Below are 15,363 nucleotides of genomic sequence, written 5' to 3' on the forward strand. Positions count from 1 at the left end.
CCTACTAATAAAGTTTAGAGATCATTCTAAGGGAGAGTGTGAGGGAAGCTTTGTAAAAAGGTGGTGTAAAGATTCTCTCCTGAGCCTGCAAAAGGAGAATAGAGTTGTAAGAAAGAGGTTGATCTTTTCCTATTAAAGAAAGATCATTAGCGGATGCCGGTAGCCTCGATAGAATAGGAATCGACGGAGTGGATGTAGGTCACGACGACCGAACCACTATAAAAACTTGGTTTGCATTTCTATTCTTGCTATTTACCTTCATTGCAAACTACTTACTTGCTTTACTTCCATTATATTTACTAATATGATTTCAAAATTAACATCTCTCCGAAATGATTTTTGTCGAAATCGGTTTTAATCGAACGATGATTTTTTAAACTGATGTAATCTTTCTACTGCTCTAATTCACCCCTTCTCTTAGTGCTGACTCGTTCCTAATAGTTGGTATCAAAGCCATATTTTTCTCATTTGATTTAACACCTAAAGAGAAATGACTCTTTTTGGCTTTCAAGAGGGTCACTATCTCATTCGTCCTTTCTTGTTCAATGGGACGGACTACACATATTGAAAAACTCGAATGAGAGTTTTCTTTCTTTTGTTGGATTTGAATTTATGGAATGTTAACGAAAGTGGTTTTCGAATGTCTTCTCTTCTAATGAACCGTTTGAATGATTTGAAGAAAACACTTTTTATTTAAATGCTAGAGCTATAAATGCTCTATTTTGCGCTTTAGACAAAAAAAAATTCAATCGAATTTTTATGTCCAAAACGACTTTCGATATTTGGCATACTCATGAAATCACGCACGAAAGTACTACTAGAGTTAAAGATTCTAAAGTCAATCTTGTTGAATCTCGGATTTTGATGATGAAACTAATTGATTGTGTTTAAATGTTTGACTACATTTTGAGTGATACAGGTCTACTCGATCAGGATTAGACAATTAACGCAGGAGGAATTGACGTTGCGTCGGAGGAGATCACGTCAGGATATTGGATGGCAGAAGGCTTCGGGCGTCGGGCATCGGGCCAAGAGCGGAATTGCGCCAAGGATATCGGCATTGTGGAGTTCAACCGCCGATTGGGCAACAAGCCGCAAGAGAGGACGATGCGCCGAAGAATCGGACGAAGCGCCAACCAATGACGTGCCGAGCAACAGAATGTCAATTCGCTTTATAATAATTGTCTAGATCGGAGTAGAGTTTTGGTTTGTGTGTGCAGGATTAACTACGATAACCAAAAAAACACAAAGCGAGAATACCGGAGTCAAGCTCGATGGACGTTTAAGAGACCGAAGAATCATCGGAGATGCTGCCGGAACCATCCGAGAAGAAATCGGGAACGTGTTGGAAGTTCGCCGAAGAAATCGTCGGAGGCTCGCGGAGATCACCAAGAAGGCTCGGCTACTCGTTAAAGTCATCATAAAGATTGGGAGCTTGCAGGGAGTCCGTCGGAAGAGTTCGTCGGAAAAGCTCGCCGGAACAAGACTCGACGTTCGCGGTTAAAAAACTTGCTTAGGATGTTTTTTTATGTAGTTCACCTGTAATTAGGATTAGGATTAAGAGATAATCCTATATCCTGGTTAGGGGCCAACTGGGGCCAAAATCAGATTTGGTTTGGGCGAAAAATAAGCCAAACCAATGAATCGGAAAGTCAGGCGGTGGAACCGCCTGGCTGGGCGGTGGCACCGCCCAGCACCCGAGTGCTGGGCGGTGACACCTCCTTGGCTGGGCGGTGGCACCGCCCAGCACCCGAACGCTGGGCGGTGGCACCGCCTGGCTGGGCGGTGGAACCGCCAGCACCGGGAACCCTAAGAGAATTCAAATTTTGGAGCCCAAAATTTGAATCCTCTTGAGGCCTATAAATACCCCTCAAATCTCAGCTGAGGTTACAACTTTTGAGAAGCATTTTGATTGAGAGAAAAGTCTTAGAAAGTCTTAGCAAGTCTTGTTTTCAATTTGCTAGAGAGTTCTCCTCCTTCTTTCTTATTGAAAATTTGTAAGAGGTTGAGCTGCTTGTAAAAGGTTGTAAGAGGGGTGTTTACCCTTCCATTTCAAGAGACTTGCTAGTGGAAGGTGGGAGCCTCATCGAAGAGGGGCCTCGCAAGTGGAGTAGGTCATTTGACCGAACCACTCTAAAAATCGGCGTAATCTCTGGTTTGCTTTTTATTATTGTCATTTACATTACTGCAAATCTTCTTACTGCTTTAGTTCCTTATTACTCTTGCTGCGCAACTTTAAGAATACGCCTTCAAGTTAAATTTCTCAAGTTTCATTCTTAACGTACGAAAGATTTTACTAAAACCGAAGTTTTAATCCGCTGCACTAATTCACCCCCCCCTCTTAGTGCCGCTCCGATCCTAACAAGTGGTATCAGAGCCACGGTTTTCTACTTTGGTTTAACACCCAAATAGAAATGGCTCTTTATGGCTTTCAAGAGGGTCACTCTCTCATTCGTCCTCCCTTTTTCAATGGGACGGACTACACTTGTTGGAAAACTCGAATGAGAGTTTTCTTACTTTCTTTGGATTTGAATTTATGGGACATAGTCGAAAATGGATTTGAAATGTCTTTTCTCCCAATGAACCATTGGAATGATTTGGAGAAGAAGATGTTTTCTTTAAATGCAAAGGCTATGAATGCCTTATATTGTGCACTTGACAAAAGTGAATTTAATCGCGTTTCGATGTGTGACTCGGCTTTTGATATTTGGAGAACTCTAGAGGTCACTCATGAAGGCACTAGCCGAGTGAAAGAGTCCAAAATCAATATTCTTGTGCATTCTTACGAACTTTTCCGGATGAAACCAAGTGAGTCCATTGGAGACATGTACACCCGGTTCACGGATGTCATCAATGGACTCAAAGCTCTTGGTAAAAGTTTTTCTAATTTTGAACTAGTCACTAAAATCTTAAGATCCCTTCCAAAAAGTTGGGATCCAAAAGTTACGGCCATTCAAGAGGCCAAGGACCTTAAAACATTCCCTCTCGAAGAACTTATTGGGTCTCTAATGACCTACGAAATGAACAATGTGACAAAAAAGAAACTCGAGAACAACCTTCCAAATGATAGGAAGGATTTGGGACATAGAACACATGAATACCACTCGAGCATAAGCTCAAGTGATGATGAACTTAAACTACAAATGAAACAAAAATTAAAAAGCAAAAAGAATGGAACTACTTGCTTTGAACGCAAGAAGAACAAAAGTTGGGATGAATTGAGCTCTTCCGAAGACGAGGAGAAAATCAAGAAAGGCGAGGTGGCAAACTATGCCTCACCCTCTTACAACAATGAGGTAATCAAAATCCCACTAATTTATTTTGATATTACATAATACTTTCTTGAGTTATTTTTAATTTTGTTTAGGATTAATTTTCTTGAAAATTGCATGTGTTATGTTAATGCAGTAAAATGTTAGATATAAATCTAATTCTTATACACCTAGTAAGATTAATCTTATATATGTGCTTGAGAAGCAAGAATTTGTACTTTGACGATTTCCATATTGATTTTCAATGACGATGCATGACTTTTGAATGGAAGGTTTTATGATTTTTTTTATGAACCTTATCTTTGGTTTTCAAACATGATGTATAGTTTTGACATATGAACAAAATTTGAGCATGCTAAGATAAAGTTAATCATATAAATTAAAACTAAAGAAGTTTTAGTTATCTATAAGAATCATTCAAAATTATGTTCAATAAAAATGCAAAATGATGGAATGAAAATATTAAATGTTTTAATACCATTTTATGCATGAGATTTTAAAAGTTATACATAATGATCTTGATGGTTGTTATGAAGAAATTTGTTTTTCGATCCTAAATGATTGATGATATATATATATTTTTTGGCACAAAAAGGACAAAGGCATACTTATATGAAACAACTAAATAGATAAAAGTATTTTTCTTGAAAATTCTTGGTTTGATGAATCTATTTTATCATCTTTTTATGAATATCTTGAAAATGATTTTGATTTGATGATTTGAATTTGAATGAGCTTTATCTTGATTTTTCGAGATTTATAACTTGAGATTTACTCTATAAAAATCAAGATCTTGTATCCTCAATGTTCCTTTTTAGCATCTATTATCCAAATGAATTATGATTGGTATCATTGCTATATTTCTTCTTATCGTGCACTAAAGAGAAAATTTTTCTAAATGAATCGTGATATTTCGGAACCACAATTCTTTTTATGATTCATAATGAATTGAGAAATTTTATATGCTTGAATTAATATCTTATTCTAAGATTGAATGAATTTTATCTATATCATGATCTCCTAAGATTTTTTCTTGATTATTTAAGAGGAGATTTTTCAAAACAAAACGTGTCTTCTATTATTATCTTTTCATGATATGATTTTCATGCAATTCCTTGTACTCATGAAATATTTATCTCATCACCCAATAACTCTTCTTGATATTCCTTATGTGATGAAACAAAATAATGCATGAAATTCAAATAAGAAGTTAATGATCATGCATGATAGGATGTAATGAATTTTGACATTTAGATACTATCATTTGAATAGCTATGATCATGTTGCCAAAATGATTTATCATGAATGCTTGAATATCATGTATGATATGCCGATATTGATGATTGATTTATTTGTATCATGCATGAAAAATAAAAGATATAGTTTTGAAATTGTGCATGTTCGAATTTGAAAATATGATGATGCATAATGATTAAATTGTGCAATGAAAATATTAAACATTTTGAAACCATGTTTTAGTGTCATGCATAATGATCATGCTTAATAAATTTCGAAATTATGGATGATGAATCTTTTACGATTTATGGATCATTGATTTTTACCATAATCAAAGTACCTTATTGATTTTTGTTGTAATAAATCTTACTCTTTCGGTTTTAAACATGATAAATGTTTTTATTTGGTATAAATGAAACAAAATCATATGTTTTGAAATAATCGAAAAGAGGATAACATTCTTGAAAATTATTTTGCTCAATCTTATTGATTTTGATGAATCCATTTGTATCATCTTTGTGAATCTCTTGGATTTTGATAATGATTTTGATGATTTAAATTTGAATAATTTTTTATTGAAATCATGATCTTGATCTCTTGAAATTCATAACATGAAATCCTTTATGAATCAACATTTTCTTTTCTATTTAAAAGGAGATTTGTCGAAATGTTTCATAGTCTTTTAGTATTCATAATCTTGACAATTATGTTTTGAAACTTTATGTAAACCAAGAATGTTCATCATGATTCTCTCTTTGAATATTTAAAGAGGAGAATTTTCTAGATGGTTCATGATTTTGATGATTGAATATTTGATATGCATGAATTGAGATCTTGCTCTCCTACCACTCTTTTTGCTATTCACCAAAAGGAAGACTAATTCTAATAAACCATGATATGCTATATGAATTTTATTGTATTCATGTAGTAAGATCTCATCACTAATTTTTGTTTATATTCCTTCATGTGATGATATGAATGTATGAAACACTTATGATATGATTTTTTTTATACAATTCCATGTATTCGTGAAATATTAATCTCATCACCCAATTAATTCCTCTTGATACTCCTAATGTGATGAAGTGAAATTATGCATGAAATACAAATGGGGATAAGTTTTTGGTAGGATATAATTTGACAAATTGATACCATCATGATATGAAACATTTATGATTTGCAATGATATATGCAATACTTGTGCTTTCTAATTATGATGTGATGTATTACATATGATGTAAATCATGATTTAAAATACTATGAGTTGTTGCTAAAATGATGTATTATAAATATTGATTTAATGTTTTGTATCATGAATACTCTAAATGATGAATATTTGATATCATGATCAAAATGTTGACAAATAGTTAAAAATTTTAGTATCATGTATGATATCCTTATAATGGTGATCGATTTATTCAATATCATGCATAAATGAATATAAGGTTTTTGAAAATGTGCATATTCTAATTTGAAAATATGATGATGCACAATTAAGATTGATACTTACCTTTGTCATAATTGATGTAATGGGTCTTCCCTTCTTTTTGACAATGACAAAGGGGGAGATAGCTTGCTTGCACAAGTCAAGAAGATACAAAAACTTGATTACTTGCTTGCCTATCTTAAGTAGCAAAGATTGCTAACTTGCTTATTTCAAGAAGCAAAAGTTGTCTTCTTGAACATCATTATCTTGCCCATCTCAAGAAGCAAGTGTTGAATTGCCATGATTGAACTTAAGAATCTTGCTATACTTTTGTGCTTATATGTTGTGATGAAAATCTAGCTTTATGTTGCAAAAACTTGCATATCTTTTAAAATAGCTAGAGCTACTTCTCCTTTTTGTTGATGACATAGGGGGAGAAGTATATTGATGACTTCATGCATTGAATTAAATATTATATATTTGCATGATAGTTTAAATGTTTTTCATAACATGTGATGAATGTTACTTGGATTTGGGATAATCCAAGTGTTCTATCAATGGCATATTGATAGGGGGAGTTTAGTTAAACTCCGGGGAGTTAAGGTTAACTCCGTTAGTCATCAATTAGTTGTCATCATCAAAAAGGGGGAGATTGTTGAATCTCGGATTTTGATGATGAAACTAATTGATTGTGTTTAAATGTTTGACTACATTTTGAGTGATACAGGTCTACTCGATCAGGATTAGACAATTAACGCAGGAGGAATTGACGTTGCGTCGGAGGAGATCACGTCAGGATATTGGATGGCAGAAGGCTTCGGGCGTCGGGCATCGGGCCAAGAGCGGAATTGCGCCAAGGATATCGGCATTGTGGAGTTCAACCGCCGATTGGGCAACAAGCCGCAAGAGAGGACGATGCGCCGAAGAATCGGACGAAGCGCCAACCAATGACGTGCCGAGCAACAGAATGTCAATTCGCTTTATAATAATTGTCTAGATCGGAGTAGAGTTTTGGTTTGTGTGTGCAGGATTAACTACGATAACCAAAAAAACACAAAGCGAGAATACCGGAGTCAAGCTCGATGGACGTTTAAGAGACCGAAGAATCATCGGAGATGCTGCCGGAACCATCCGAGAAGAAATCGGGAACGTGTTGGAAGTTCGCCGAAGAAATCGTCGGAGGCTCGCGGAGATCACCAAGAAGGCTCGGCTACTCGTTAAAGTCATCATAAAGATTGGGAGCTTGCAGGGAGTCCGTCGGAAGAGTTCGTCGGAAAAGCTCGCCGGAACAAGACTCGACGTTCGCGGTTAAAAAACTTGCTTAGGATGTTTTTTTATGTAGTTCACCTGTAATTAGGATTAGGATTAAGAGATAATCCTATATCCTGGTTAGGGGCCAACTGGGGCCAAAATCAGATTTGGTTTGGGCGAAAAATAAGCCAAACCAATGAATCGGAAAGTCAGGCGGTGGAACCGCCTGGCTGGGCGGTGGCACCGCCCAGCACCCGAGTGCTGGGCGGTGACACCTCCTTGGCTGGGCGGTGGCACCGCCCAGCACCCGAACGCTGGGCGGTGGCACCGCCTGGCTGGGCGGTGGAACCGCCAGCACCGGGAACCCTAAGAGAATTCAAATTTTGGAGCCCAAAATTTGAATCCTCTTGAGGCCTATAAATACCCCTCAAATCTCAGCTGAGGTTACAACTTTTGAGAAGCATTTTGATTGAGAGAAAAGTCTTAGAAAGTCTTAGCAAGTCTTGTTTTCAATTTGCTAGAGAGTTCTCCTCCTTCTTTCTTATTGAAAATTTGTAAGAGGTTGAGCTGCTTGTAAAAGGTTGTAAGAGGGGTGTTTACCCTTCCATTTCAAGAGACTTGCTAGTGGAAGGTGGGAGCCTCATCGAAGAGGGGCCTCGCAAGTGGAGTAGGTCATTTGACCGAACCACTCTAAAAATCGGCGTAATCTCTGGTTTGCTTTTTATTATTGTCATTTACATTACTGCAAATCTTCTTACTGCTTTAGTTCCTTATTACTCTTGCTGCGCAACTTTAAGAATACGCCTTCAAGTTAAATTTCTCAAGTTTCATTCTTAACGTACGAAAGATTTTACTAAAACCGAAGTTTTAATCCGCTGCACTAATTCACCCCCCCCTCTTAGTGCCGCTCCGATCCTAACAAATCTTTTAATGCACGATTTTGAACTATTTCGAATGAAGCCGAGTGAAACCATTGTTGACAAGTACACCCGTTTGACGGATGTCGTCAATAGTTTAAAAGCAATTGGCAAATATTTTTTAAAATTTGAAATTATTAATAAAGTTTTACGATCACTTTCTAAAAATTAGGATTCGAAAGTAACGATAATACAATAATCAAAAGATTTGAACTATTTTTCAATTGAAGAATTAATTAGGTCTTTAATGACCTATAAAATGAGTTTTATGACACATGTGGCACAAAACGAACTTGAGAGTAACCTTCCGAAGAACAAGAAGGATTTCGGACTAAGAACAATCGAAGACTACTCAAGCATAAGCTTTAAGTGATGATAAACTTGAACTCCTCACTATGGAATTTAAAAAGTTCATGAAACAAAAATTAAAGAATAAAAAGAACGTAACTATTTGCTATGAACGTAAGAAGAGGGAACCACTTTGGGACAAATCGAGCTCATCCGAAGATGATGAGAAAATCAATAAATGCGAGGTGGCAAATTACGCCTTAACGGCTTTCGACGATGAGGTAATCAAAATGCCCTTAGTTTACTTTGAAATTATATAATGCTTTTCATGAGTTATTGTTAATTTAGTTAAGAAAAATTATTTTTCTTAAAAATTGCATGTTTAATAATGTAATGAAAATGTAAAAAAATTGGGATCATGCTAGTAATTTTGAAAATGATAATGAAAATTACATGTTTTATGTTAAAGGAATAAAATATTAGATTTAAATCTAATGATAATCCTATATATGTTTTTCAAGAAGAAACAATGTGTATCTTGATGATTTTTGATTTTGATTTAAACCATGCTTAATGTCTTAATGAAAATGTTAAGAGGTTTGATATCATGCTTAATGTGAAATTATGCCTGATGATGTTTGTGATTCATGGCTTATTGATCTTTGTCGCAATGAAAATTACTTTTTCGGTTATAAACAAGATGTATGGTTTTTATGATGAAACTTATTTTTCGATCCTAAATGTTGATGCATGTTTTTATTTGGCATAAATGAAAAAGGCATGCTTCTGTGAAATCAATCTTATGAATTGAGAAATATTTCTCCTTGATAAATTTCTCTACTTTATCGACTTTTCAAAAAGGGGAGACTAATGAACCTATCTTTTCTTTATAATCTCTTGAAAATGATTTTGATTTGACGATTTGAATTTGAATGAGATTTATCTCGATTTCTTAGAATTACTTGAGATTTTTTTTAATCAAGATATCTTCTTTGTACTCCTACGATATTTCTTGGTATTTTACTAAAGAAGAGATTTTCTATATGAATCATAAGATTTCTTATGCATGAATTAAAATCTCTTTCTCCTACATTTCCTTTTACGATTTACTAAAGATAATATCTTTTTTGAAATTCATGACTTAAAATTTCATTTAAATATCTTTTATTATTTGATCTCCTAAGATTTATCTTTGAATATTTAAGAGGAGATTTATCAAAATGAATCATGTCTTTTGGTATTCACATGATCTCATCTTTCATGATATAATTTTTTTGTCTTTGTATAATTCCTTATATTCTTGAAGTATATCTCATCACCTAATTCTTTTTGATATTCTTCATATGATAATATGAATGCATGAAATACTCATGATATTATTTTGATACTCTAAAATGATATAAATTTGCTAGCTTATGAGTATCATGTATGATATGATAATTAATTTATTTTTAGTATCATGCATAGAGTAAGGATGATATGTAAAGTTTTAAAATTGTGCATGTTGTAAAGTGAAACTATAATGATGCACAAACATATTGAAATAAGGTTGATACTTTACGTTTGTCATGATGTGAAGATTGATAAAAAGGGAAAAGAATTACAACATTGTATTCTTCCCTTCTATTTGACAATAACATAGGGGGGGCAAATTTTGCTAGCTTGCATACTTCAAGAAGAAGCAAAAAGCTTTCTCATCTCAAAAGATGCAAAAATCTTGCCAACTTTTATATGCGTAAAATTTGTTAGCTCACAAATTGTAAGGAGAAAAACTTGTTAGCTTGCTTGCACATCTAAAGAAAAGTAAAAATCACAAACGTACATATCGGAAAGAGAGGCAAAACATATTAGTTTGCTTATATCAAAAGCAAGAAATCTATCTTGCATTTGCTTTCGAAATATTGCTAGCTTACACTTTCTAAAATAATGATAATTTTTTTTACTAGCTTGTATATTGTAGAACTTGCTATCTTACTACCTTACATATCTAAAATGTGATAGCTTGCATGTTCTAATATGATATAGTATCTAACAAATTTTTGCTAACTTATATAAAACTGAAGATTATATTTATTATGCAATGATTTGAACTAATATCTCGAACACTTGATAGTTGCACTTCTCCTTTTTGTTGATGACAAAGGGGGAGAAGTACGATGATGTTATACATAAGTTTATGATAACATATTGCTTGGATTTTTTAATCCAAGAGTTTTATCAATATGGCATATTGATAAGGGGAGTTTGTTTAAACTCTAGGAGTTAAGGTTAACCCTGTCATCAATTGGTTATCATCATCAAAAAGGGGAAGATTGTTGAATCTCGGATTTTGACGATAAAACCAATTGATAGTTTTATGATTTAATTTATGTTTTGAGTGACGCAGGAAGCTTCGATCAAGGAGAGACAATTAAAGTAAGAAGAATCATGTTGGGTCGGAGCAAACATGTCAAAAGATTAGACATCAGGCCGAAGGATCGGTCGACGTATCAGCAGAAGGCTTCGGGTTATGAATTTAGGCATCGGGCCAAAAAGAGTAGATATTGCGCCAAGGATATCGAAGTTGTGGAGGTCAACTAACCAATTAGGCAATAGGCTGCAAGAGAGGACGATGCGCCGAAGAATTGGATGAAGCGTCGATGAACCAATGACATGCCGGACAACATGATTTAAGTTTTGCGATAATTTTCTAGGTCAAAGTTAGCTTTTATATATGCATGATTAACTATAATAGTAAGGCATAAAGCAAAATGAAGTCCCGGAGTCAAGAACGTGATTTCGTTGGGAGTTCGGGAATTCGTCGGAAGTTTTACCGGAATTGACCGAGAAGTCCTGGAGCTTGGCAAAGAAACTCATTGGAACTCTCCAAGAAGATCATTGTGAAGTCCAGGAGCTTACCGGGAATCTGCTGGAACATTGCCAAGAGATCATCGGAAGTTCGCCGGAAGATCACCGGAAGAAACCTAAACTTACAGACTTTGTTTAGCTTAGTAAATGTCTTAAAATTCATAGTTAGTATATAATTAGGATTAGAATTGGGCCAACCTAATTATGGGATAGTTGGGCATAAGTTTGGGCTATGTTGGCCAAGAGAAAGGCCCAAACAATGACAAAATAGGTAAAACCGTCATGACATAGTCTTCGAGACTATGTCAGGCAGTGGTACCACCAGTCTGGGTGGTGGTACCACCTGCACAGTCTTCTAGGTGGTGGTACCACTAGACTGGGTGGTTGTACCATCAAGTGTCAGGCTGCAGGCGATGGTACCGCCCAGTACATGCGGTGGTACTGCCCGTACCCTGAAATTACAGGGGATTTAAATTTTGGCTCCATTTTTTAAGTCATTTAGGGTCTATAAATACCCTAGCTATTTATGCATAGAAAAGCAACAAAAGTGAACAAAAACTCTATGTTTCTATAGTTGAAAACCCTTGTAAAGTATATAATCCCTCATCCTAAAGTTTAGAGACCATTCTAAGGGAGAGTGTGAGGGAAGCATTATAAAAAGGGGGAGTAAATGTTCTCTTCTGAGCCTGCAAAAGGAGAATAGAGTTATAAAAAGGAGGTTGATCTTTGCCTATTAAAGAAAGATCATTAGTGGATGCCGATAGCATCGACGGAAGATGGAAGAGGAATCAACGGAGTAGATGTAGGTCACGGCGACAGAACTACTATAAAAACTTGGTTTGCATTTCTATTCTTGCTATTTACCTTCACTGCAAACTACTTGCTTTACTTCCATTATACTTACGAATACGATTTCAAAGTTAACATCTCTCCGAAATGATTTTTATCGAAATAAGTTTTAATCTAACGATAATTTTTTAAATTGACGTAATCTTTTCGCTGCACTAATTCACCCCCCCTCTTAGTGCCGACTCGTTCCTAACAGTTGGTATCAGAGCCACGTTTTTCTCATTTGGTTTAACACCTAAAGAGAAATGACTCTTTTCGGCTTTTAAGAGGGTCACTCTCTCATTCATCCTTTCTTGTTCAATGGGACGGACTACACATACTGGAAAACTTGAATGAGAGTTTTCTTGCTTTCATTATATTTGAATTTATGGAATATTATCGAAAGTAATTTTCGAAGGTCTTCTCTTCCAATGAACCATTTGAATGATTTGAAGAAATTTTTTTTTATTTAAATGCTAGAGCTATAAATGCTCTATTTTGCGCTTTAGACAAAAAAGAATTCAATCGAATTTCTATGTGCGAAACGACTTTCGATATTTGGCACACTTTTGAAATCACACACGAAGGCACTACTAGAGTTAAAGATTCTAAAGTCAATCTTTTAATGCACGATTTTAAACTATTTTGAATGAAGCCAAGCAAAATCATTATTGACATATACACCCGTTTGATGGATGTCGTCAATGATTTAAAAGTACTTGGCAAATATTTTTCAAAATTTGAAATTGTTAATAAAGTTTGATGATCACTTTCTAAAAATTAGGATTTGAATGTAACGATAATACAATAATTAAAAGATTTGAACCATTTTCCAATCGAAGAATTAATTTAGTCTTTAATGACCTATGAAATAAGTTTTATGACACATGTGGCACAAAACGAACTCGAGAACAACATTCCAAAGAACATGAAGGATTTCAGACTAAGAACAATCGAAGATCACTTGAGCATAAGCTCAAGTGATAATGAACTTGAACTCCTCACTATGAAATTTAAAAAGTTCATGAAACAAAAATTAAAGTACAAAAAGAACACAACTACTTGCTATGAATGCAAGAAGAGGGAACCACTTTGGGACGAATCGAGCTCATCCGAAGACGATGATAAAATCAACAAAGGCGAGGTGCCAAACTACGCCGTAACAACTTTCGACGATGAGGTAATCAAAATACCCTTAGTTTACTTTGAAATTATATAATGCTTTTCATGAGTTATTGTTAATTTAGTTTAGAAAAATTATTTTTCTTAAAAATTGCATGTTTAATAATGTAATAACAATGTAAAAAATTGGGATCATGATAGTAATTTTGAAAATGATAATGAAAATTATATGTTTTATGTTAAAGGAATAAAATGTTAGATTTAAATCTAATGATAATCCTATGTATGTTTTTCAAAAAGAAATAATGTGCATCTTGATGATTTTTTATTTTGATTGAAACCATGATGTCTTAATGAAAATGTTAAGAGGTTTGATATCATGCTTAACGTGAAATTCTGCATGATAATTTTTATGATTCATGGCTTATTGATCTTTGTCGCAATGAAAATTACTTTTTTAGTTATAAACAAGATGGATGGTTTTTATGATGAAACTTATTTTTCGATCCTAAACATTGATGCATGTTTTTATTTGGCATAAATGAAAAAGGCATGCTTCTATGAAATCAATATTATGAATTGAAACACTAAAAAGAAGAAATATTTCTCCTTGACAAATTTCTCTACTTTATCAACTTTTCAAAAAGGAGAGACTAATGAACCTATCTTTTCTTTAGAATCTCTTGAAAATGATTTTAATTTGACGATTTGAATTTAAATGAGATTTATCTTGATTTCTTAGAATTACTTGAGATTTTTTTAATCAAGATATTTTTTTTGTACTCCTACGATTTTTCTTGGTATTTTACTAAAGAAGAGATTTTTTATATGAATCATAAGATTTCTTATGAATTGAAATCTTTTTCTCCTACATTTCCTTTCGCGATTTACTAAAGAGAATATCTTTTTCGAAATTAATGACTTAAAATTTTATTTGAATATCTTTTATTATTTGATCTCCTAAGATTTATCTTTAAATATTTAAGAGGAGATTTGTCAAAATGAATCATATCTTTTGGTATTCACATGATCTCATATTTCATGAAATGATTTTTTTTGTCTTTGTATAATTCCTTGTATTCTTGAAGTGTATCTCATCACCTAATTTTTCTTGATATTCTTCATGTGATGATATGAATGAATGAAATACTAATGATATTGTTTTGATGCTCTAAAATGATATAAATTTGCTAGCTTATGAGTATCATGTATGATATGATGATTAATTTATTTTTAGTATCATGCATAGAGTAAGAATGATATGTAAAGTTTTAAAATTATGCATGTTGTAAATTGAAACTATGATAATGCACAAACATATTGAAATAAGGTTGATATTTTACCTTTGTCATGATGTGAAGATTGATAAAAAGGGAAAAGAATTATAATATTGTATTCTTCCCTTCTATTTGACAATGACGTAGGGGGAGCAAATTTTGCTAGCTTGCTAACTAGCTTATATATTTCAAGAAGAAGCAAAAATCTTTCTCATCTCAAAAGATGCAAAAATCTTGCCAACTTTCATATGTGTAAAATTTGTTAGCTCACAAATTATAAGGATAAAAACTTGCTAGCTTGCTTGCACATCTAAAGAAAAGCAAAAATTACGAACGTACATATCGCAAAGAGAGGCAAAACTTATTAGTTTGCTCATCTCAAAAGCAAGAAAGCTATCTTGCATTTGCTTTCGAAATATTACTAGCTTACACTTTCTAAAATGATGAAAAAACTTTTTGCTAGCTTGTATGTTGTAGAACTTGCTATCTTACTACCTTGCATATCTAAAACGTAATAGCTTACATATTCTAATATGATGTAGTACTTAACAAATTTTTGCTAACTTACATAAAATGGAAGATTATATTTATTATGCAATAATTTGAACTAATATGTCAAACACTTTGATAGTTGCACTTCTCCTTTTTGTTGATGACAAAGAGGGAGAAGTATGATGATGTTTTGCATAAGTTTATGATAACATGTTGCTTGGATTTTTGAATCCAAGAGTTCTATCAATATGACATATTGATAGAGGGTGTTTGTTTAAACTCCGGGAGTTAAGGTTAACTCCGTTATCAATTGGTTGTCATCATCAAAAAGGGAGAGATTGTTGAATCTCAGATTTTGATGATGAAACCAATTGATAGTGTTTATGATTTAATTTTTATTTTGAGTG

Source organism: Musa acuminata, chromosome BXJ2-5 (genome assembly GCF_036884655.1).
Source record: "Musa acuminata AAA Group cultivar baxijiao chromosome BXJ2-5, Cavendish_Baxijiao_AAA, whole genome shotgun sequence".
Lineage (NCBI taxonomy): Eukaryota > Viridiplantae > Streptophyta > Magnoliopsida > Zingiberales > Musaceae > Musa > Musa acuminata.